This window comes from Ambystoma mexicanum, chromosome 1q, assembly GCF_040938575.1.
Source record: "Ambystoma mexicanum isolate Mex_15411 chromosome 1q, UKY_AmexF1_1, whole genome shotgun sequence".
In the NCBI taxonomy this organism is placed as follows: domain Eukaryota; kingdom Metazoa; phylum Chordata; class Amphibia; order Caudata; family Ambystomatidae; genus Ambystoma; species Ambystoma mexicanum.
In genome coordinates this window covers 1,233,841,301-1,233,863,673 of record NC_090922.1, presented here as the reverse complement: position 1 = coordinate 1,233,863,673, position 22,373 = coordinate 1,233,841,301, and positions in this window count along the sequence as shown.

The window sequence follows — 22,373 nt, the reverse complement described above, 5'->3', positions numbered from 1 at the left end:
CATTTGGTAATTGTACCCAAGCATTCTAACCTGCCAGCTTGTGCCTTATAGATTTGCGCTTTGACACACTACTACTGTCTTCGCACATGACATCTTCGTTTTGTAGCTTTAGATACGACGCGGAACTCAGATGCGGCCCCACTGCATTATTAGCTTAAGGTGTCGATTCATGGAATTAATGTGCGCCGAAAATTCCCACGCAGAGGTGCCAAAACATGCGATTTGCAGTAAAAGTGCGAAAATCGCAGTGCAAGTGTGAAAATCGCAGGGAAACCAGCGCACATGGATTCATGCAAGGCCGTGCGCGACAAAAATATCGGATGTGCGCTGAAAAAGTGCACGGCGCACGCCCGCGCATAGGATATCTAACGGCGTGCGCCACGGCCACAGCGAAATCGCACATAGCGCAGCGCACACAACAAAAGTAGGCGTAACACTCGGAATGGGGAACAACTCGTCAAAATGTGGGCGTCACGGGGGAAGTACAGGAGGCAAGAGCGCGGAACGCCCACACGCTTGCCTACAACACGTATTCATGGAATCCAATAGGGCAAACCAGCTCACGGTCAAACCAGCGCACAGGCCCAAACACGTCCGCCACAAGAAAGCAGGCGGTAGTGTCCCTGCCCCTGAAATAAATGTGTGCCAAAATGTGCGTCAACAAAAAGCACCTATATACAGCCATGATGAATGTCACATACTGTGGCCCTCTAGGACAAATGACGTGCAAAGGGGTATGCGACAAACAGGGACACCCGCTGTGTGAAAAATAGCGTGTGTGTGCATTCTGTGCTGCACGGAAAGTCCCACACACAAATTGCCTGGGTCCGTGTATTCTGGGGTGCGCGGGAAGTCCCACATGCGAAATGGCTGGGTCCGTGTATTCCGGGGTGCGCGGGAAGTCCCACACGCGATTGGTCTGGGTATGTGTATTCCGGGGTGCGCGGGAAGTTCCACACGCTAATTCTGCAGGGTACGTGGATTCCGGGGTGCGTGTGAAGTTCCACACACTAATTCTGCAGGGTACATGTATTCCGGGGTGCGCGGGAAGTTCCACACGCTAATTCTGCAGGGTACGTGGATTCCCACCAGCATCCAGGGGCACCCTCAACCAGGCCCCCACACATGTCTCCCACCACCCCCACCCCCCAGCAGTCAGGGGCACCCTCCTCCAGGCCCCCACTCATGTCCAACTCCTGCACCCCCACCCCCCAGCAGTCAGGGGCACCCTCCACCAGGCCCCCACACATGTCTCCCACCACCCCCACCCCCCAGCAGTCAGGGGCACACTTCACCAGGCCCCCACACATGTCTCCCACCATCCCCACCCCCCAGCAGTCAGGGGCACCCTCTACCAGGACCCCACTCATGTCCAACTCATGTCTCCCACCCCCCCACCCCCCAGCAGTCAGGGGCACCCTCCACCAGGCCCCCACACATGTCTCCCACCACCCCCACCCCCCAGCAGTCAGGGGCACCCTCCTCCAGGCCCCCACTCATGTCCAACTCATGTCTCCCGGCACCCCCACCCCCCAGCAGTCAGGGGCACCCTCCACCAGGCCCCCACTCATGTCCAACTCATGTCCCCCAACACCCCCACCCCACAGCAGTCAGGGTCACCCTCCACCAGGCCCCCACACATGTCACCCACCCTCCCACCCCCCAGCAGTCAGGGGCACCCTCCACCAGGCCCCCACTCATGTCCAACTCATGTCCCCCTGCACCCCCAACCCCCAGCAGTCAGGGGCACCCTTCACCAGGCACCCACACATGTCTCCCACCACCCCCACCCCCCAGCAGTCAGGGGCACCCTCCACCAGGCCCCTACACATATCTCCCACCACCCCCACCCCCCAGCAGTCAGGGGCACCCTCCCCCAGGCCCCCACTCATGTCCAACTCATATCCCCCGGCACCCCCACACCCCAGCGGTCAGGGGCACCCTCCACCAGGCCCCCACTCATGTCCAACTCATGTCCCCCAACACCCCCACCCCACAGCAGTCAGGGGCACCCTCCACCAGGCCCCCACACATGTCACCCACCCTCCCACCCCCCAGCAGTCAGGGGCACCCTCCACCAGGCCCCCACTCATGTCCAACTCATGTCCCCCTGCACCCCCAACCCCCAGCAGTCAGGGGCACCCTTCACCAGGCACCCACACATGTCCCCCACCACCCCCACCCCCCAGCAGTCAGGGGCACCCTCCACCAGGCCCCCACACATATCTCCCACCACCCCACCCCCCAGCAGTCAGGGGCAGCCTCCACCAGGCCCCCACTCATGTCCAACTCATGTCCCCCTGCACCCCTACCCCCCAGCAGTCAGGGGCATCCTCCACCAGGCCCCCACACATGTCTCCCACAACCCCCACCCCCAGCAGTCAGGGGCACCCTCCACCAGGCACCCACACATGTCTCCCACCACCCCCACGCCCCAGCATCCAGGGGCACCCTCCACCAGGCCCCCACTCGTGTCCAACTCATGTCCTCCACCACCCCCACCCCCCAGCAGTCAGGGGCACCCTCCACCAGGCCCCCACTCATGTCCAACTCATGTCCCCCACCACCCCCACCCCCCAGCAGTCAGGGGCACCCTCCACCAGGCCCCCATATTTGTCTCACACCACCCCCACACCCCAGCATTCAGGGGCACCCTCCACCAGGCCCCCACACATGTCTCCCACCACCCCCACCCCCCAGCATCCAGGGGCACCCTCCACCAGGCCCCCACTCATGTCCAACTCATGTCCCCTTCCACCCCACCCCCAGCAGTCAGGGGCACCCCCCACCAGGCCCCCACACATGTCTCCCACCACCCCCACCCCCCAGCAGTCAGGGGCACCCTCCACCAGGCCCCCACACATGTCTCCCACCACCCCCACCCCCCAGCAGTCAGGGGCACCCTCCACCAGGCCCCCACATATGTCTCCCACCACCCCCAGCCCCCAGCAGTCAGGGGCACCCTCCACCAGGCCCCCACACATGTCTCCCACCACCCCAACCCCCAGCAGTCAGGGGCACCCTCCGCCAGGCCCCCACTCATGTCCAACTCATGTCTCCCAACACCCCCACCCCACAGCAGTCAGGGGCACCCTCCACCAGGCCCCCACACATGTCACCCACCCTCCCACCCCCCAGCAGTCAGGGGCACCCTCCACCAGGCCCCCACTCATGTCCAACTCATGTCCCCCTGCACCCCCAACCCCCAGCAGTCAGGGGCACCCTTCACCAGGCACCCACACATGTCCCCCACCACCCCCACCCCCCAGCAGTCAGGGGCACCCTCCACCAGGCCCCCACACATATCTCCCACCACCCCACCCCCCAGCAGTCAGGGGCAGCCTCCACCAGGCCCCCACTCATGTCCAACTCATGTCCCCCTGCACCCCTACCCCCCAGCAGTCAGGGGCATCCTCCACCAGGCCCCCACACATGTCTCCCACAACCCCCACCCCCAGCAGTCAGGGGCACCCTCCACCAGGCACCCACACATGTCTCCCACCACCCCCACGCCCCAGCATCCAGGGGCACCCTCCACCAGGCCCCCACTCGTGTCCAACTCATGTCCTCCACCACCCCCACCCCCCAGCAGTCAGGGGCACCCTCCACCAGGCCCCCACTCATGTCCAACTCATGTCCCCCACCACCCCCACCCCCCAGCAGTCAGGGGCACCCTCCACCAGGCCCCCATATTTGTCTCACACCACCCCCACACCCCAGCATTCAGGGGCACCCTCCACCAGGCCCCCACACATGTCTCCCACCACCCCCACCCCCCAGCATCCAGGGGCACCCTCCACCAGGCCCCCACTCATGTCCAACTCATGTCCCCTTCCACCCCACCCCCAGCAGTCAGGGGCACCCCCCACCAGGCCCCCACACATGTCTCCCACCACCCCCACCCCCCAGCAGTCAGGGGCACCCTCCACCAGGCCCCCACACATGTCTCCCACCACCCCCACCCCCCAGCAGTCAGGGGCACCCTCCACCAGGCCCCCACATATGTCTCCCACCACCCCCAGCCCCCAGCAGTCAGGGGCACCCTCCACCAGGCCCCCACACATGTCTCCCACCACCCCAACCCCCAGCAGTCAGGGGCACCCTCCGCCAGGCCCCCACTCATGTCCAACTCATGTCTCCCACCACCCCCTCCCCCCAGCAGTCAGGGGCACCCTCCACCAGGCCCCCACACATGTCTCCCACCACCCCCACCCCCCAGCAGTCAGAGGCACCCTCCAGCAGGTCCCCACTCATGTCCAATTCATGTCCCCCTGCACCCCCACCCCCCAGCAGTCAGGGGCACCCTCCACCAGGCCCCCACACATGTCACCCACCACCCCCACCCCCCAGCAGTCACGGGCACACTCCACCAGGCCCCCACTCATGTCCAACTCATGTCCCCCTGCACCCCCACCCCCCAGCAGTCAGGGGCACCCTCCACCAGGCACCCACACATGTCTCCCACCACCCCCACCCCCCATCAGTCAGGGGCACCCTCCACCAGGCCCCCACACATGTCTCCCACCACCCCCACCCCCCAGCAGTCAGGGGCACCCTCCACCAGGCCCCCACTCATGTCCAACTCATGTCCCCCTGCACCCCCACCCCCCAGCAGTCAGGGGCACCCTCCACCAGGCCCCCACACATTTCTCCCAACACCCCCACCCCCCAGCAGTCAGGGGCACCCTCCACCAGGCACCCACTCGTGTCCAACTCATGTCCTCCACCACCCCCAGCAGTCAGGGGCACCCTCCACCAGGCCCCCACTCATGTCCAACTCATGTCCCCCACCACCCCCACCCCCCAGCAGTCAGGGGCACCCTCCACCAGGCCCCCACATTTGTCTCCCACCACGCCCACCCCCCAGCATTCAGGGGCACCCTCCACCAGGCCCCCACACATGTCTCCCACAACCCCCACCCCCCAGCATCCAGGGGCACCCTCCACCAGGCACCCACTCATATCCAACTCATGTCCCCCACCACCCCCACCCCCCAGCAGTCAGGGGCACCCTCCACCAGGTCCCCACACATGTCTCCCACCACGCCCACCCCCCACGCCCAGGGGCACCCTCCACCAGGCCCCCACACATGTCTCCCACCACCCCCACCCCCCAGCAGTCAGGGGCACCCTTCACCAGGCCCCCACACATGTCTCCCACCACCCCCACCCCCCAGCAGTCAGGGGCACCCTCCACCAGGCCCCCACTCATGTCCAACTCATGTGTCCCACCACCCCCACCCCCAGCAATCAAGGGCACCCTCCACCAGGCCCCCACTCATGTCTAACTCATGTCCCCCTGCACCCCCACGCCCCAGCAGTCAGGGGCACCCTCCACCAGGCCCCCACTCATGTCCAACTCATGTCCCCCACCACCCCCACCCCCCAGCAGTCAGGGGCACCCTCCACCAGGCCCCCACACATGTCACCCAAACACCACCACCCCCACGCCCCAGCAGTCAGGGGCAACCTCCACCAGGCCCCCACTCATGTCCAACTCATGTCCCCCTGCACCACCACCCCCCAGCAGTCAGGGGCACCCTCCACCAGGCCCCCACACATATCTCCCACCACCCCCACCCCCCAGCAGTCAGGGGCACCCTCCACCAGGCCCCCACTCATGTCCAACTGATGTCCCCGTGCACCCCCACCCCCCAGCAGTCAGGGGCACCGTCCACCAGGCCCCCACACATGTCTCCCACCACCCCCACCCCCCAGCAGCCAGGGGCACCCTCCACCAGGCCCCCACACATGTCTCCCACCACCCCCACCCCCCAGCATCCAGGGGCACCCTCCAGCAGGTCCCCACTCATGTCCAACTCATGTGCCCCTGCACCCCCACCCCCCAGCAGTCAGGGGCACCCTCCACCAGGCCCCCACCAATGTCCAACTCATGTCCCCCACAACCCCCACCCCCCCAGCAGTCAGGGGCACCCTCCACCAGGCCCCCACACATGTCACCCACCACCCCCACCCCCCAGTAGTCACGGGCACCCTCCACCAGGCCATCCACTCATGTCCAACTCATGTACCCCTGCACCCCCACCCCCCAGCAGTCAGGGGCACCCTCCACCAGGCACCCACACATGTCTCCCACCACCCCCACCCCCATCAGTCAGGGGCACCCTCCACCAGGCCCCCACACATGTCTCCCACCACCCCCACCCCCCAGCAGTCAGGGGCACCCTCCACAAGGCCCCCACTCATGTCCAACTCATGTCCCCCTGCACCCCCACCCCCCGGCAGTCAGGGGCACCCTCCACCAGGCACCCACACATGTCTCCCACCACCCCACCCCCCAGCAGTGAGGGGCACCCTCCACCAGGCCCCCACACATGTCACCCACCACTCCCACCCCCCAGCAGTCAGGGGCACCCTCCACCAGGCCCCCACTCATGTCCAACTCATGTCCCCCTGCACCCCCACCCCCCAGCAGTCAGGGGCACCCTCCACCAGGTCCCCACACATGTCTCCCACCACGCCCACCCCCCACGCCCAGGGGCACCCTCCACCAGGCCCCCACACATGTCTCCCACCACCCCCACCCCCCAGCAGTCAGGGGCACCCTTCACCAGGCCCCCACACATGTCTCCCACCACCCCCACCCCCCAGCAGTCAGGGGCACCCTCCACCAGGCCCCCACTCATGTCCAACTCATGTGTCCCACCACCCCCACCCCCCAGCAGTCAGGGGCACCCTCCACCAGGCCCCCACTCATGTCTAACTCATGTCCCCCTGCACCCCCACCCCCCAGCAGTCAGGGGCACCCTCCACCAGGCCCCCACTCATGTCCAACTCATGTCCCCCACCACCCCCACCCCCCAGCAGTCAGGGGCACCCTCCACCAGGCCCCCACACATGTCACCCAAACACCACCACCCCCACGCCCCAGCAGTCAGGGGCACCCTCCACCAGGCCCCCACTCATGTCCAACTCATGTCCCCCTGCACCACCACCCCCCAGCAGTCAGGGGCACCCTCCACCAGGCCCCCACACATATCTCCCACCACCCCCACCCCCCAGCAGTCAGGGGCACCCTCCACCAGGCCCCCACTCATGTCCAACTGATGTCCCCCTGCACCCCCACCCCCCAGCAGTCAGGGGCACCGTCCACCAGGCCCCCACACATGTCTCCCACCACCCCCACCCCCCAGCAGCCAGGGGCACCCTCCACCAGGCCCCCACACATGTCTCCCACCACCCCCACCCCCCAGCATCCAGGGGCACCCTCCAGCAGGTCCCCACTCATGTCCAACTCATGTGCCCCTGCACCCCCACCCCCCAGCAGTCAGGGGCACCCTCCACCAGGCCCCCACCCATGTCCAACTCATGTCCCCCACAACCCCCACCCCCCAGTAGTCACGGGCACCCTCCACCAGGCCCCCACTCATGTCCAACTCATGTCCCCCTGCACCCCCACCCCCCAGCAGTCAGGGGCACCCTCCACCAGGCACCCACACATGTCTCCCACCATCCCCACCCCCCATCAGTCAGGGGCACCCTCCACCAGGCCCCCACACATGTCACCCACCACTCCCACCCCCCAGCAGTCAGGGGCACCCTCCACCAGGCCCCCACTCATGTCCAACTCATGTCCCCCTGCACCCCCACCCCCCAGCAGTCAGGGGCATCCTCCACTAGGCACCCACACATGTCTCCCACCACCCCCACCCCCCATCAGTCAGGGGCACCCTCCACCAGGCCCCCACACATGTCTCCCACCACCCCCACCCCCCAGCAGTCAGGGGCACCCTCCACCAGGCCCCCACTCATGTCCAACTCATGTCCCCCTGCACCCCCACCCCCCAGCAGTCAGGGGCACCCTCCACCAGGCCCCCACACATGTCTCCCACCACCCCCACCCCCCAGCAGTCAGGGGCACCCTCCACCAGGCCCCACACATGTCACCCACCACTCCCACCCCCCAGCAGTCAGGGGCACCCTCCACCAGGCCCCCACTCATGTCCAACTCATGTCCCCCTGCACCCCCAACCCCCAGCAGCCAGGGGCATCCTCCACCAGGCCCCCACACATGTCTCCCACCACCCTCACCCCCCAGCAGTCAGGGGCACCCTCCACCAGGCCCCCACACATTTCTCCCGCCACCCCCACCCCCCAGCATCCAGGGGCACCCTCCACCAGGCCCCCACTCGTGTCCAACTCATGTCCTCCACCACCCCCACCCCCCAGCAGTCAGGGGCACCCTCCACCAGGCCCCCACTCATGTCCAACTCATGTCCCCCACCACCCCCACCCCCCAGCAGTCAGGGGCATCCTCCACCAGGCCCCCACACATGTCTCCCACCACCCCCACCCCCCAGCAGTCAGGGGCACCCTCCACCAGGCCCCCACACATTTCTCCCACCACCCCCACCCCCCAGCATCCAGGGGCACCCTCCACCAGGCCCCCACTCGTGTCCAACTCATGTCCCCCTGCACCCCCACCCCCCAGCAGTCAGGGGCACCCTCCACCAGGCCCCCACACATGTCACCCACCACTCCCACCCCCCAGCAGTCAGGGGCACCCTCCACCAGGCCCCCACTCATGTCCAACTCATGTCCCCCTGCACCCCCAACCCCCAGCAGTCAGGGGCACCCTCCACCAGGCCCCCACATTTGTCTCCCACCACCCCCACCCCCCAGCATTCAGGGGCACCCTCCACCAGGCCCCCACACATGTCTCCCACAACCCCCACCCCCCAGCATCCAGGGGCACCCTCCACCAGGCCACCACTCATATCCAACTCATGTCCCCCACCACCCCCACCCCCCAGCAGTCAGGGGCACCCTCCACCAGGTCCCCACACATGTCTCCCACCACGCCCACGCCCCAGCAGTCAGGGGCACCCTCCACCAGGCCCCCACACATGTCTCCCACCACCCCCACCCCCAGCATCCAGGGGCATCCTCCACCAGGCCCCCACTCATGTCCAACTCATGTCCCCCTGCACCCCCACCCCCCCAGCAGTCAGGGGCACCCTCCACCAGGCCCCCACACATGTCTCCCACCACCCCCACCCCCCAGCAGTCAGGGGCACCCTTCACCAGGCCCCCACACATGTCTCCCACCACCCCCACCCCCCAGCAGTCAGGGGCACCCTCCACCAGGCCCCCACTCATGTCCAACTCATGTGTCCCACCACCCCCACCCCCCAGCAGTCAGGGGCACCCTCCACCAGGCCACCACTCATATCCAACTCATGTCCCCCACCACCCCCACCCCCCAGCAGTCAGGGGCACCCTCCACCAGGTCCCCACACATGTCTCCCACCACGCCCACGCCCCAGCAGTCAGGGGCACCCTCCACCAGGCCCCCACACATGTCTCCCACCACCCCCACCCCCCAGCATCCAGGGGCACCCTCCACCAGGCCCCCACTCATGTCCAGCTCATGTCCCCCTGCACCCCCACCCCCCCAGCAGTCAGGGGCACCCTCCACGAGGCCCCCACACAGGTCTCCCACCACCCCCACCCCCCAGCAGTCAGGGGCACCCTTCACCAGGCCCCCACACATGTCTCCCACCACCCCCACCCCCCAGCAGTCAGGGGCACCCTCCACCAGGCCCCCACTCATGTCCAACTCATGTGTCCCACCACCCCCACCCCCCAGCAGTCAGGGGCACCCTCCACTAGGCCCCCACACATGTCACCCACCACCCCCACCCCCCAGCAGTCACGGGCACACTCCACCAGGCCCCCACTCATGTCCAACTCATGTCCCCCTGCACCCCCACCCCCCAGCAGTCAGGGGCACCCTCCACCAGGCACCCACACATGTCTCCCACCACCCCCAGACCCCATCAGTCAGGGGCACCCTCCACCAGGCCCCCACACATGTCTCCCACCACCCCCACCCCCCAGCAGTCAGGGGCACCCTCCACCAGGCCCCCACTCATGTCCAACTCATGTCCCCCTGCACCCCCACCCCCCAGCAGTCAGGGGCACCCTCCACCAGGCCCCCACACATTTCTCCCAACACCCCCACCCCCCAGCAGTCAGGGGCACCCTCCACCAGGCACCCACTCGTGTCCAACTCATGTCCTCCACCACCCCCAGCAGTCAGGGGCACCCTCCACCAGGCCCCCACTCATGTCCAACTCATGTCCCCCACCACCCCCACCCCCCAGCAGTCAGGGGCACCCTCCACCAGGCCCCCACATTTGTCTCCCACCACGCCCACCCCCCAGCATTCAGGGGCACCCTCCACCAGGCCCCCACACATGTCTCCCACAACCCCCACCCCCCAGCATCCAGGGGCACCCTCCACCAGGCACCCACTCATATCCAACTCATGTCCCCCACCACCCCCACCCCCCAGCAGTCAGGGGCACCCTCCACCAGGTCCCCACACATGTCTCCCACCACGCCCACCCCCCACGCCCAGGGGCACCCTCCACCAGGCCCCCACACATGTCTCCCACCACCCCCACCCCCCAGCAGTCAGGGGCACCCTTCACCAGGCCCCCACACATGTCTCCCACCACCCCCACCCCCCAGCAGTCAGGGGCACCCTCCACCAGGCCCCCACTCATGTCCAACTCATGTGTCCCACCACCCCCACCCCCCAGCAATCAAGGGCACCCTCCACCAGGCCCCCACTCATGTCTAACTCATGTCCCCCTGCACCCCCACGCCCCAGCAGTCAGGGGCACCCTCCACCAGGCCCCCACTCATGTCCAACTCATGTCCCCCACCACCCCCACCCCCCAGCAGTCAGGGGCACCCTCCACCAGGCCCCCACACATGTCACCCAAACACCACCACCCCCACGCCCCAGCAGTCAGGGGCAACCTCCACCAGGCCCCCACTCATGTCCAACTCATGTCCCCCTGCACCACCACCCCCCAGCAGTCAGGGGCACCCTCCACCAGGCCCCCACACATATCTCCCACCACCCCCACCCCCCAGCAGTCAGGGGCACCCTCCACCAGGCCCCCACTCATGTCCAACTGATGTCCCCGTGCACCCCCACCCCCCAGCAGTCAGGGGCACCGTCCACCAGGCCCCCACACATGTCTCCCACCACCCCCACCCCCCAGCAGCCAGGGGCACCCTCCACCAGGCCCCCACACATGTCTCCCACCACCCCCACCCCCCAGCATCCAGGGGCACCCTCCAGCAGGTCCCCACTCATGTCCAACTCATGTGCCCCTGCACCCCCACCCCCCAGCAGTCAGGGGCACCCTCCACCAGGCCCCCACCAATGTCCAACTCATGTCCCCCACAACCCCCACCCCCCCAGCAGTCAGGGGCACCCTCCACCAGGCCCCCACACATGTCACCCACCACCCCCACCCCCCAGTAGTCACGGGCACCCTCCACCAGGCCATCCACTCATGTCCAACTCATGTACCCCTGCACCCCCACCCCCCAGCAGTCAGGGGCACCCTCCACCAGGCACCCACACATGTCTCCCACCACCCCCACCCCCATCAGTCAGGGGCACCCTCCACCAGGCCCCACACATGTCTCCCACCACCCCCACCCCCCAGCAGTCAGGGGCACCCTCCACAAGGCCCCCACTCATGTCCAACTCATGTCCCCCTGCACCCCCACCCCCCAGCAGTCAGGGGCCCCCTCCACCAGGCACCCACACATGTCTCCCACCACCCCACCCACCAGCAGTGAGGGGCACCCTCCACCAGGCCCCCACACATGTCACCCACCACTCCCACCCCCCAGCAGTCAGGGGCACCCTCCACCAGGCCCCCACTCATGTCCAACTCATGTCCCCCTGCACCCCCACCCCCCAGCAGTCAGGGGCACCCTCCACCAGGTCCCCACACATGTCTCCCACCACGCCCACCCCCCACGCCCAGGGGCACCCTCCACCAGGCCCCCACACATGTCTCCCACCACCCCCACCCCCCAGCAGTCAGGGGCACCCTTCACCAGGCCCCCACACATGTCTCCCACCACCCCCACCCCCCAGCAGTCAGGGGCACCCTCCACCAGGCCCCCACTCATGTCCAACTCATGTGTCCCACCACCCCCACCCCCCAGCAGTCAGGGGCACCCTCCACCAGGCCCCCACTCATGTCTAACTCATGTCCCCCTGCACCCCCACCCCCCAGCAGTCAGGGGCACCCTCCACCAGGCCCCCACTCATGTCCAACTCATGTCCCCCACCACCCCCACCCCCCAGCAGTCAGGGGCACCCTCCACCAGGCCCCCACACATGTCACCCAAACACCACCACCCCCACGCCCCAGCAGTCAGGGGCACCCTCCACCAGGCCCCCACTCATGTCCAACTCATGTCCCCCTGCACCACCACCCCCCAGCAGTCAGGGGCACCCTCCACCAGGCCCCCACACATATCTCCCACCACCCCCACCCCCCAGCAGTCAGGGGCACCCTCCACCAGGCCCCCACTCATGTCCAACTGATGTCCCCCTGCACCCCCACCCCCCAGCAGTCAGGGGCACCGTCCACCAGGCCCCCACACATGTCTCCCACCACCCCCACCCCCCAGCAGCCAGGGGCACCCTCCACCAGGCCCCCACACATGTCTCCCACCACCCCCACCCCCCAGCATCCAGGGGCACCCTCCAGCAGGTCCCCACTCATGTCCAACTCATGTGCCCCTGCACCCCCACCCCCCAGCAGTCAGGGGCACCCTCCACCAGGCCCCCACCCATGTCCAACTCATGTCCCCCACAACCCCCACCCCCCAGTAGTCACGGGCACCCTCCACCAGGCACCCACACATGTCTCCCACCATCCCCACCCCCCATCAGTCAGGGGCACCCTCCACCAGGCCCCCACACATGTCACCCACCACTCCCACCCCCCAGCAGTCAGGGGCACCCTCCACCAGGCCCCCACTCATGTCCAACTCATGTCCCCCTGCACCCCACCCCCCAGCAGTCAGGGGCATCCTCCACTAGGCACCCACACATGTCTCCCACCACCCCCACCCCCCATCAGTCAGGGGCACCCTCCACCAGGCCCCCACACATGTCTCCCACCACCCCCACCCCCCAGCAGTCAGGGGCACCCTCCACCAGGCCCCCACTCATGTCCAACTCATGTCCCCCTGCACCCCCACCCCCCAGCAGTCAGGGGCACCCTCCACCAGGCCCCCACACATGTCTCCCACCACCCCCACCCCCCAGCAGTCAGGGGCACCCTCCACCAGGCCCCACACATGTCACCCACCACTCCCACCCCCCAGCAGTCAGGGGCACCCTCCACCAGGCCCCCACTCATGTCCAACTCATGTCCCCCTGCACCCCCAACCCCCAGCAGCCAGGGGCATCCTCCACCAGGCCCCCACACATGTCTCCCACCACCCTCACCCCCCAGCAGTCAGGGGCACCCTCCACCAGGCCCCCACACATTTCTCCCGCCACCCCCACCCCCCAGCATCCAGGGGCACCCTCCACCAGGCCCCCACTCGTGTCCAACTCATGTCCTCCACCACCCCCACCCCCCAGCAGTCAGGGGCACCCTCCACCAGGCCCCCACTCATGTCCAACTCATGTCCCCCACCACCCCCACCCCCCAGCAGTCAGGGGCATCCTCCACCAGGCCCCCACACATGTCTCCCACCACCCCCACCCCCCAGCAGTCAGGGGCACCCTCCACCAGGCCCCCACACATTTCTCCCACCACCCCCACCCCCCAGCATCCAGGGGCACCCTCCACCAGGCCCCCACTCGTGTCCAACTCATGTCCCCCTGCACCCCCACCCCCCAGCAGTCAGGGGCACCCTCCACCAGGCCCCCACACATGTCACCCACCACTCCCACCCCCCAGCAGTCAGGGGCACCCTCCACCAGGCCCCCACTCATGTCCAACTCATGTCCCCCTGCACCCCCAACCCCCAGCAGTCAGGGGCACCCTCCACCAGGCCCCCACATTTGTCTCCCACCACCCCCACCCCCCAGCATTCAGGGGCACCCTCCACCAGGCCCCCACACATGTCTCCCACAACCCCCACCCCCCAGCATCCAGGGGCACCCTCCACCAGGCCACCACTCATATCCAACTCATGTCCCCCACCACCCCCACCCCCCAGCAGTCAGGGGCACCCTCCACCAGGTCCCCACACATGTCTCCCACCACGCCCACGCCCCAGCAGTCAGGGGCACCCTCCACCAGGCCCCCACACATGTCTCCCACCACCCCCACCCCCAGCATCCAGGGGCATCCTCCACCAGGCCCCCACTCATGTCCAACTCATGTCCCCCTGCACCCCCACCCCCCCAGCAGTCAGGGGCACCCTCCACCAGGCCCCCACACATGTCTCCCACCACCCCACCCCCCAGCAGTCAGGGGCACCCTTCACCAGGCCCCCACACATGTCTCCCACCACCCCCACCCCCCAGCAGTCAGGGGCACCCTCCACCAGGCCCCCACTCATGTCCAACTCATGTGTCCCACCACCCCCACCCCCCAGCAGTCAGGGGCACCCTCCACCAGGCCACCACTCATATCCAACTCATGTCCCCCACCACCCCCACCCCCCAGCAGTCAGGGGCACCCTCCACCAGGTCCCCACACATGTCTCCCACCACGCCCACGCCCCAGCAGTCAGGGGCACCCTCCACCAGGCCCCCACACATGTCTCCCACCACCCCCACCCCCCAGCATCCAGGGGCACCCTCCACCAGGCCCCCACTCATGTCCAGCTCATGTCCCCCTGCACCCCCACCCCCCCAGCAGTCAGGGGCACCCTCCACGAGGCCCCCACACAGGTCTCCCACCACCCCCACGCCCCAGCAGTCAGGGGCACCCTTCACCAGGCCCCCACACATGTCTCCCACCACCCCCACCCCCCAGCAGTCAGGGGCACCCTCCACCAGGCCCCCACTCATGTCCAACTCATGTGTCCCACCACCCCCACCCCCCAGCAGTCAGGGGCACCCTCCACTAGGCCCCCACACATGTCTCCCACCACCCCCACCCCCAGCAGTCAGGGGCACCCTCCACCAGGCCCCCACTCATGTCTAACTCATGTCCCCCTGCACCCCCACCCCCCAGCAGTCAGGGGCACCCTCCACCAGGCCCCCACTCGTGTCCAACTCATGTCCCCCTGCACCCCCACCCCCCAGCAGTCAGGGGCACCCTCCACCAGGCCCCCACACATGTCACCCACCACTCCCACCCCCCAGCAGTCAGGGGCACCCTCCACCAGGCCCCCACTCATGTCCAACTCATGTCCCCCTGCACCCCCAACCCCCAGCAGTCAGGGGCACCCTCCACCAGGCCCCCACATTTGTCTCCCACCACCCCCACCCCCCAGCATTCAGGGGCACCCTCCACCAGGCCCCCACACATGTCTCCCACAACCCCCACCCCCCAGCATCCAGGGGCACCCTCCACCAGGCCACCACTCATATCCAACTCATGTCCCCCACCACCCCCACCCCCCAGCAGTCAGGGGCACCCTCCACCAGGTCCCCACACATGTCTCCCACCACGCCCACGCCCCAGCAGTCAGGGGCACCCTCCACCAGGCCCCCACACATGTCTCCCACCACCCCCACCCCCAGCATCCAGGGGCATCCTCCACCAGGCCCCCACTCATGTCCAACTCATGTCCCCCTGCACCCCCACCCCCCCAGCAGTCAGGGGCACCCTCCACCAGGCCCCCACACATGTCTCCCACCACCCCACCCCCCAGCAGTCAGGGGCACCCTTCACCAGGCCCCCACACATGTCTCCCACCACCCCCACCCCCCAGCAGTCAGGGGCACCCTCCACCAGGCCCCCACTCATGTCCAACTCATGTGTCCCACCACCCCCACCCCCCAGCAGTCAGGGGCACCCTCCACCAGGCCACCACTCATATCCAACTCATGTCCCCCACCACCCCCACCCCCCAGCAGTCAGGGGCACCCTCCACCAGGTCCCCACACATGTCTCCCACCACGCCCACGCCCCAGCAGTCAGGGGCACCCTCCACCAGGCCCCCACACATGTCTCCCACCACCCCCACCCCCCAGCATCCAGGGGCACCCTCCACCAGGCCCCCACTCATGTCCAGCTCATGTCCCCCTGCACCCCCACCCCCCCAGCAGTCAGGGGCACCCTCCACGAGGCCCCCACACAGGTCTCCCACCACCCCCACCCCCCAGCAGTCAGGGGCACCCTTCACCAGGCCCCCACACATGTCTCCCACCACCCCCACCCCCCAGCAGTCAGGGGCACCCTCCACCAGGCCCCCACTCATGTCCAACTCATGTGTCCCACCACCCCCACCCCCCAGCAGTCAGGGGCACCCTCCACTAGGCCCCCACACATGTCTCCCACCACCTCCACCCCCAGCAGTCAGGGGCACCCTCCACCAGGCCCCCACTCATGTCTAACTCATGTCCCCCTGCACCCCCACCCCCCAGCAGTCAGGGGCACCCTCCACCAGGCCCCCACTCATGTCCAACTCATGTCCCCCTGCACCACCATCCCCCAGCAGTCAGGGGCACCCTCCACCAGGCCCCCACACATATCTCCCACCACCCCCACCCCCCAGCAGTCAGGGGCACCCTCCACCAGGCCCCCACTCATGTCCAACTCATGTCCCCCTGCACCCCCACCCCCCAGCAGTCAGGGGCACCGTCCACCAGGCCCCCACACATGTCTCCCACCACCCCCACCTCCCAGCAGCCAGGGGCACCCTCCACCAGGTCCCCACACATGTCTCCCACCACCCCCACCCCCCAGCATCCAGGGGCACCCTCCACCAGGCCCCCACTCATGTACAACTCATGTCCCCCACCACCCCCACCCCCCAGCAGTCAGGGGCACCCTCCACCAGGCCCCCACTCATGTCCAACTCATGTCCCCCACCACCCCCACACCCCACCAGTCAGGGGGACCCTCCACCAGGCCCCCACTCATGTCCAACTCATGTCCCCCACCACCCCCACCCCCCAGCAGTCAGGGGCACCCTCCACCAGGCCCCCACACATGTCTCCCACCACCCCACCCCCCAGCAGTAAGGGGCACCCTCCGCCAGGCCCCTACTCATGTCCAACTCATGTCTACCAACACCCCCACCCCCCAGCAGTCAGGGGCACCCCCCACTCATGTCCAACTCATGTCCCCCTGCACCCCCACCCCCCAGCAGTCAGGGGCACCCTCCACCATGCCCACACACATTTCGCCCACCACCCCTACCCCCCAGCAGTCATGGGCACCCTCCACCAGGCCCCCACTCATGTCCAACTCATGTCCCCCTCCACCCCCACCCCCAGCAGTCAGGGGCACCTTCCACCAGGCACACACACATGCCTCCCACCACCCCCACCCCCCAGCAGTCAGGGGCACCCTCCACCAGGCCCCCACACATGTCTCCCACCACCCCCACCCCCCAGCAGTCAGGGGCACCCTGCACCAGGCCCCCACTCATGTCCAACTCATGTCCCCCTGCACCCCCACCCCCCAGCAGTCAGGGGCACCCTCCACCAGGCCCCCACACATGTCTCCCACCACCCCCACCCCCCAGCATCCAGGGGCACCCTCCACCAGGCCCCCACACATGTCTCCCACCACCCCCACACCCCAGCATCCAGGGGCACCCTCCACCAGGCCCCCACTCATGTCCAACCCATGTCCCCCACCACCCCCACCCCCCAGCAGTCAGGGGCACCCTCCACCAGGCCCCCACTCATGTCCAACTCATGTCCCCCTGCACCCCTCACCCCCCGCAGTCAGGGGCACCCTCCACCAGGCCCCCACACACGTCTCCCACCACCCCCACCCCCCAGCATCCAGGGGCACCCTCCACCAGGCCCCCACTAATGTCCAACTCATGTCCCCCACCACCCCCACCCCCCAGCAGTCAGGGGCACCCTCCACCAGGCCCCCACTCATGTCCAACTCATGTCCCCCACCACCCCCACCCCCCAGCAGTCAGAGGCACCCGCCACCAGGCCCCCACACATGTCTCCCACCACCCCCACCCCCCCAGCAGTCAGGGGCACCCTCCACCAGGCCCCCACACATGTCTCCCACCGCCCCCACCCCCCAGCATCCAGGGGCACCCTCCACCAGGCCCCCACTCATGTCCAACTCATGTCCCCCACCACCCCCACCCCCCAGCAGTCAGGGGCACCCTCCACCAGGCCTCCACTCATGTCCAACTCATGTCCCCCACCACCCCCACCGCCCAGCAGTCAGGGGCACCCTCCACCAGGCCCCCACACATGTCTCCCACCACCCCCACCCCCCAGCAGTCAGGGGCACCCTCCACCAGGCCCCCACACATGTCTCACACCACCCCCACCCCCCAGCATCCAGGGGCACCCTTCACCAGGCCCCCACTCATGTCCAACCCATGTCCCCCACCACCCCCACCCCCCAGCAGTCAGGGACACCCTCCACCAGGCCCCCACTCATGTCCAACTCATGTCCCCCTGCACCCCCACCCCCCGCACTCAGGGGCACCCTCCACCAGGCCCCCACACATGTCTCCCACCACCCCCACCCCCCGGCATCCAGGGGCACCCTCCACCAGGCCCCCACTCATGTCCAACTCATGTCCCCCACCACCCCCACCCCCCAGCAGTCAGGGGCACCCTCCACCAGGCCCCCACTCATGTCCAACTCATGTCCCCCACCACCCCCACCCCCCAGCAGTCAGGGGCATCCTCCACCAGGCCCCCACACATGTCTCCCACCACCCCCACCCCCCAGCAGTCAGGGGCACCCTCCACCAGGCCCCCACACATTTCTCCCACCACCCCCACAACCCAGCATCCAGGGGCACCCTCCACCAGGCCCCCACTCGTGTCCAACTCATGTCCCCCTGCACCCCCACCCCCCAGCAGTCAGGGGCACCCTCCACCAGGCCCCCACACATGTCACCCACCACTCCCACCCCCCAGCAGTCAGGGGCACCCTCCACCAGGCCCCCACTCATGTCCAACTCATGTCCCCCTGCACCCCCAACCCCCAGCAGTCAGGGGCACCCTCCACCAGGCCCCCACATTTGTCTCCCACCACCCCCACCCCCCAGCATTCAGGGGCACCCTCCACCAGGCCCCCACATATGTCTCCCACAACCCCCACCCCCCAGCATCCAGGGGCACCCTCCACCAGGCCACCACTCATATCCAACTCATGTCCCCCTGCACCCCCACCCCCCAGCAGTCAGGGGCACCCTCCACCAGGCCCCCACACATGTCACCCACCACTCCCACCCCCCAGCAGTCAGGGGCACCCTCCACCAGGCCCCCACTCATGTCCAACTCATGTCCCCCTGCACCCCCAACCCCCAGCAGTCAGGGGCACCCTCCACCAGGCCCCCACATTTGTCTCCCACCACCCCCACCCCCCAGCATTCAGGGGCACCCTCCACCAGGCCCCCACACATGTCTCCCACAACCCCCACCCCCCAGCATCCAGGGGCACCCTCCACCAGGCCACCACTCATATCCAACTCATGTCCCCCACCACCCCCACCCCCCAGCAGTCAGGGGCACCCTCCACCAGGTCCCCACACATGTCTCCCACCACGCCCACGCCCCAGCAGTCAGGGGCACCCTCCACCAGGCCCCCACACATGTCTCCCACCACCCCCACCCCCAGCATCCAGGGGCACCCTCCACCAGGCCCCCACTCATGTCCAACTCATGTCCCCCTGCACCCCCACCCCCCCAGCAGTCAGGGGCACCCTCCACCAGGCCCCCACACATGTCTCCCACCACCCCCACCCCCCAGCAGTCAGGGGCACCCTTCACCAGGCCCCCACACATGTCTCCCACCACCCCCACCCCCCAGCAGTCAGGGGCACCCTCCACCAGGCCCCCACTCATGTCCAACTCATGTGTCCCACCACCCCCACCCCCCAGCAGTCAGGGGCACCCTCCACCAGGCCACCACTCATATCCAACTCATGTCCCCCACCACCCCCACCCCCCAGCAGTCAGGGGCACCCTCCACCAGGTCCCCACACATGTCTCCCACCACGCCCACGCCCCAGCAGTCAGGGGCACCCTCCACCAGGCCCCCACACATGTCTCCCACCACCCCCACCCCCCAGCATCCAGGGGCACCCTCCACCAGGCCCCCACTCATGTCCAGCTCATGTCCCCCTGCACCCCCACCCCCCCAGCAGTCAGGGGCACCCTCCACGAGGCCCCCACACAAGGCTCCCACCACCCCCACCCCCCAGCAGTCAGGGGCACCCTTCACCAGGCCCCCACACATGTCTCCCACCACCCCCACCCCCCAGCAGTCAGGGGCACCCTCCACCAGGCCCCCACTCATGTCCAACTCATGTGTCCCACCACCCCCACCCCCCAGCAGTCAGGGGCACCCTCCACCAGGCCCCCACACATGTCTCCCACCACCCCCACCCCCAGCAGTCAGGGGCACCCTCCACCAGGCCCCCACTCATGTCTAACTCATGTCCCCCTGCACCCCCACCCCCCAGCAGTCAGGGGCACCCTCCACCAGGCCCCCACTCATGTCCAACTCATGTCCCCCTGCACCACCATCCCCCAGCAGTCAGGGGCACCCTCCACCAGGCCCCCACACATATCTCCCACCACCCCCACCCCCCAGCAGTCAGGGGCACCCTCCACCAGGCCCCCACTCATGTCCAACTCATGTACCCCTGCACCCCCACCCCCCAGCAGTCAGGGGCACCGTCCACCAGGCCCCCACACATGTCACCCACCACCCCCACCTCCCAGCAGCCAGGGGCACCCTCCACCAGGCCCCCACACATGTCTCCCACCACCCCCAAACCCCAGCATCCAGGGGCACCCTCCACCAGGCCCCCACTCATGTCCAACTCATGTCCCCCACCACCCCCACCCCCCAGCAGTCAGGGGCACCCTCCACCAGGCCCCCACTCATGTCCAACTCATGTCCCCCACCACCCCCACACCCCACCAGTCAGGGGGACCCTCCACCAGGCCCCCACTCATGTCCAACTCATGTCCCCCACCACCCCCACCCCCCAGCAGTCAGGGGCACCCTCCACCAGGCCCCCACACATGTCTCCCACCACCCCACCCCCCAGCAGTAAGGGGCACCCTCTGCCAGGCCCCTACTCATGTCCAACTCATGTCTACCAACACCCCCACCCCCAGCAGTCAGGGGCACCCCCCACTCATGTCCAACTCATGTCCCCCTGCACCCCCACCCCCCAGCAGTCAGGGGCACCCTCCACCATGCCCACACACATTTCGCCCACCACCCCTACCCCCCAGCAGTCATGGGCACCCTCCACCAGGCCCCCACTCATGTCCAACTCATGTCCCCCTGCACCCCCACCCCCAGCAGTCAGGGGCACCTTCCACCAGGCACACACACATGCCTCCCACCACCCCCACCCCCTAGCAGTCAGGGGCACCCTCCACCAGGCCCCCACACATGTCTCCCACCACCCCCACCCCCCAGCAGTCAGGGGCACCCTGCACCAGGCCCCCCATCATGTCCAACTCATGTCCCCCTGCACCCCCACCCCCCAGCAGTCAGGGGCACCCTCCACCAGGCCCCCACACATGTCTCCCACCACCCCCACCCCCCAGCATCCAGGGGCACCCTCCACCAGGCCCCCACACATGTCTCCCACCACCCCCACACCCCAGCATCCAGGGGCACCCTCCACCAGGCCCCCACTCATGTCCAAACCATGTCCCCCACCACCCCCACCCCCCAGCAGTCAGGGGCACCCTCCACCAGGCCCCCACTCATGTCCAACTCATGTCCCCCTGCACCCCTCACCCCCCGCAGTCAGGGGCACCCTCCACCAGGCCCCCACTCATGTCCAACTCATGTCCCCCACCACCCCCACCCCCCAGCAGTCAGGGGCACCCTCCACCAGGCCCCCACACATGTCACCCAAACACCACCACCCCCACGCCCCAGCAGTCAGGGGCACCCTCCACCAGGCCCCCACTCATGTCCAACTCATGTCCCCCTGCACCACCACCCCCCAGCAGTCAGGGGCACCCTCCACCAGGCCCCCACACATATCTCCCACCACCCCCACCCCCCAGCAGTCAGGGGCACCCTCCACCAGGCCCCCACTCATGTCCAACTGATGTCCCCCTGCACCCCCACCCCCCAGCAGTCAGGGGCACCGTCCACCAGGCCCCCACACATGTCTCCCACCACCCCCACCCCCCAGCAGCCAGGGGCACCCTCCACCAGGCCCCCACACATGTCTCCCACCACCCCCACCCCCCAGCATCCAGGGGCACCCTCCAGCAGGTCCCCACTCATGTCCAACTCATGTGCCCCTGCACCCCCACCCCCCAGCAGTCAGGGGCACCCTCCACCAGGCCCCCACCCATGTCCAACTCATGTCCCCCACAACCCCCACCCCCCAGTAGTCACGGGCACCCTCCACCAGGCCCCCACTCATGTCCAACTCATGTCCCCCTGCACCCCCACCCCCCAGCAGTCAGGGGC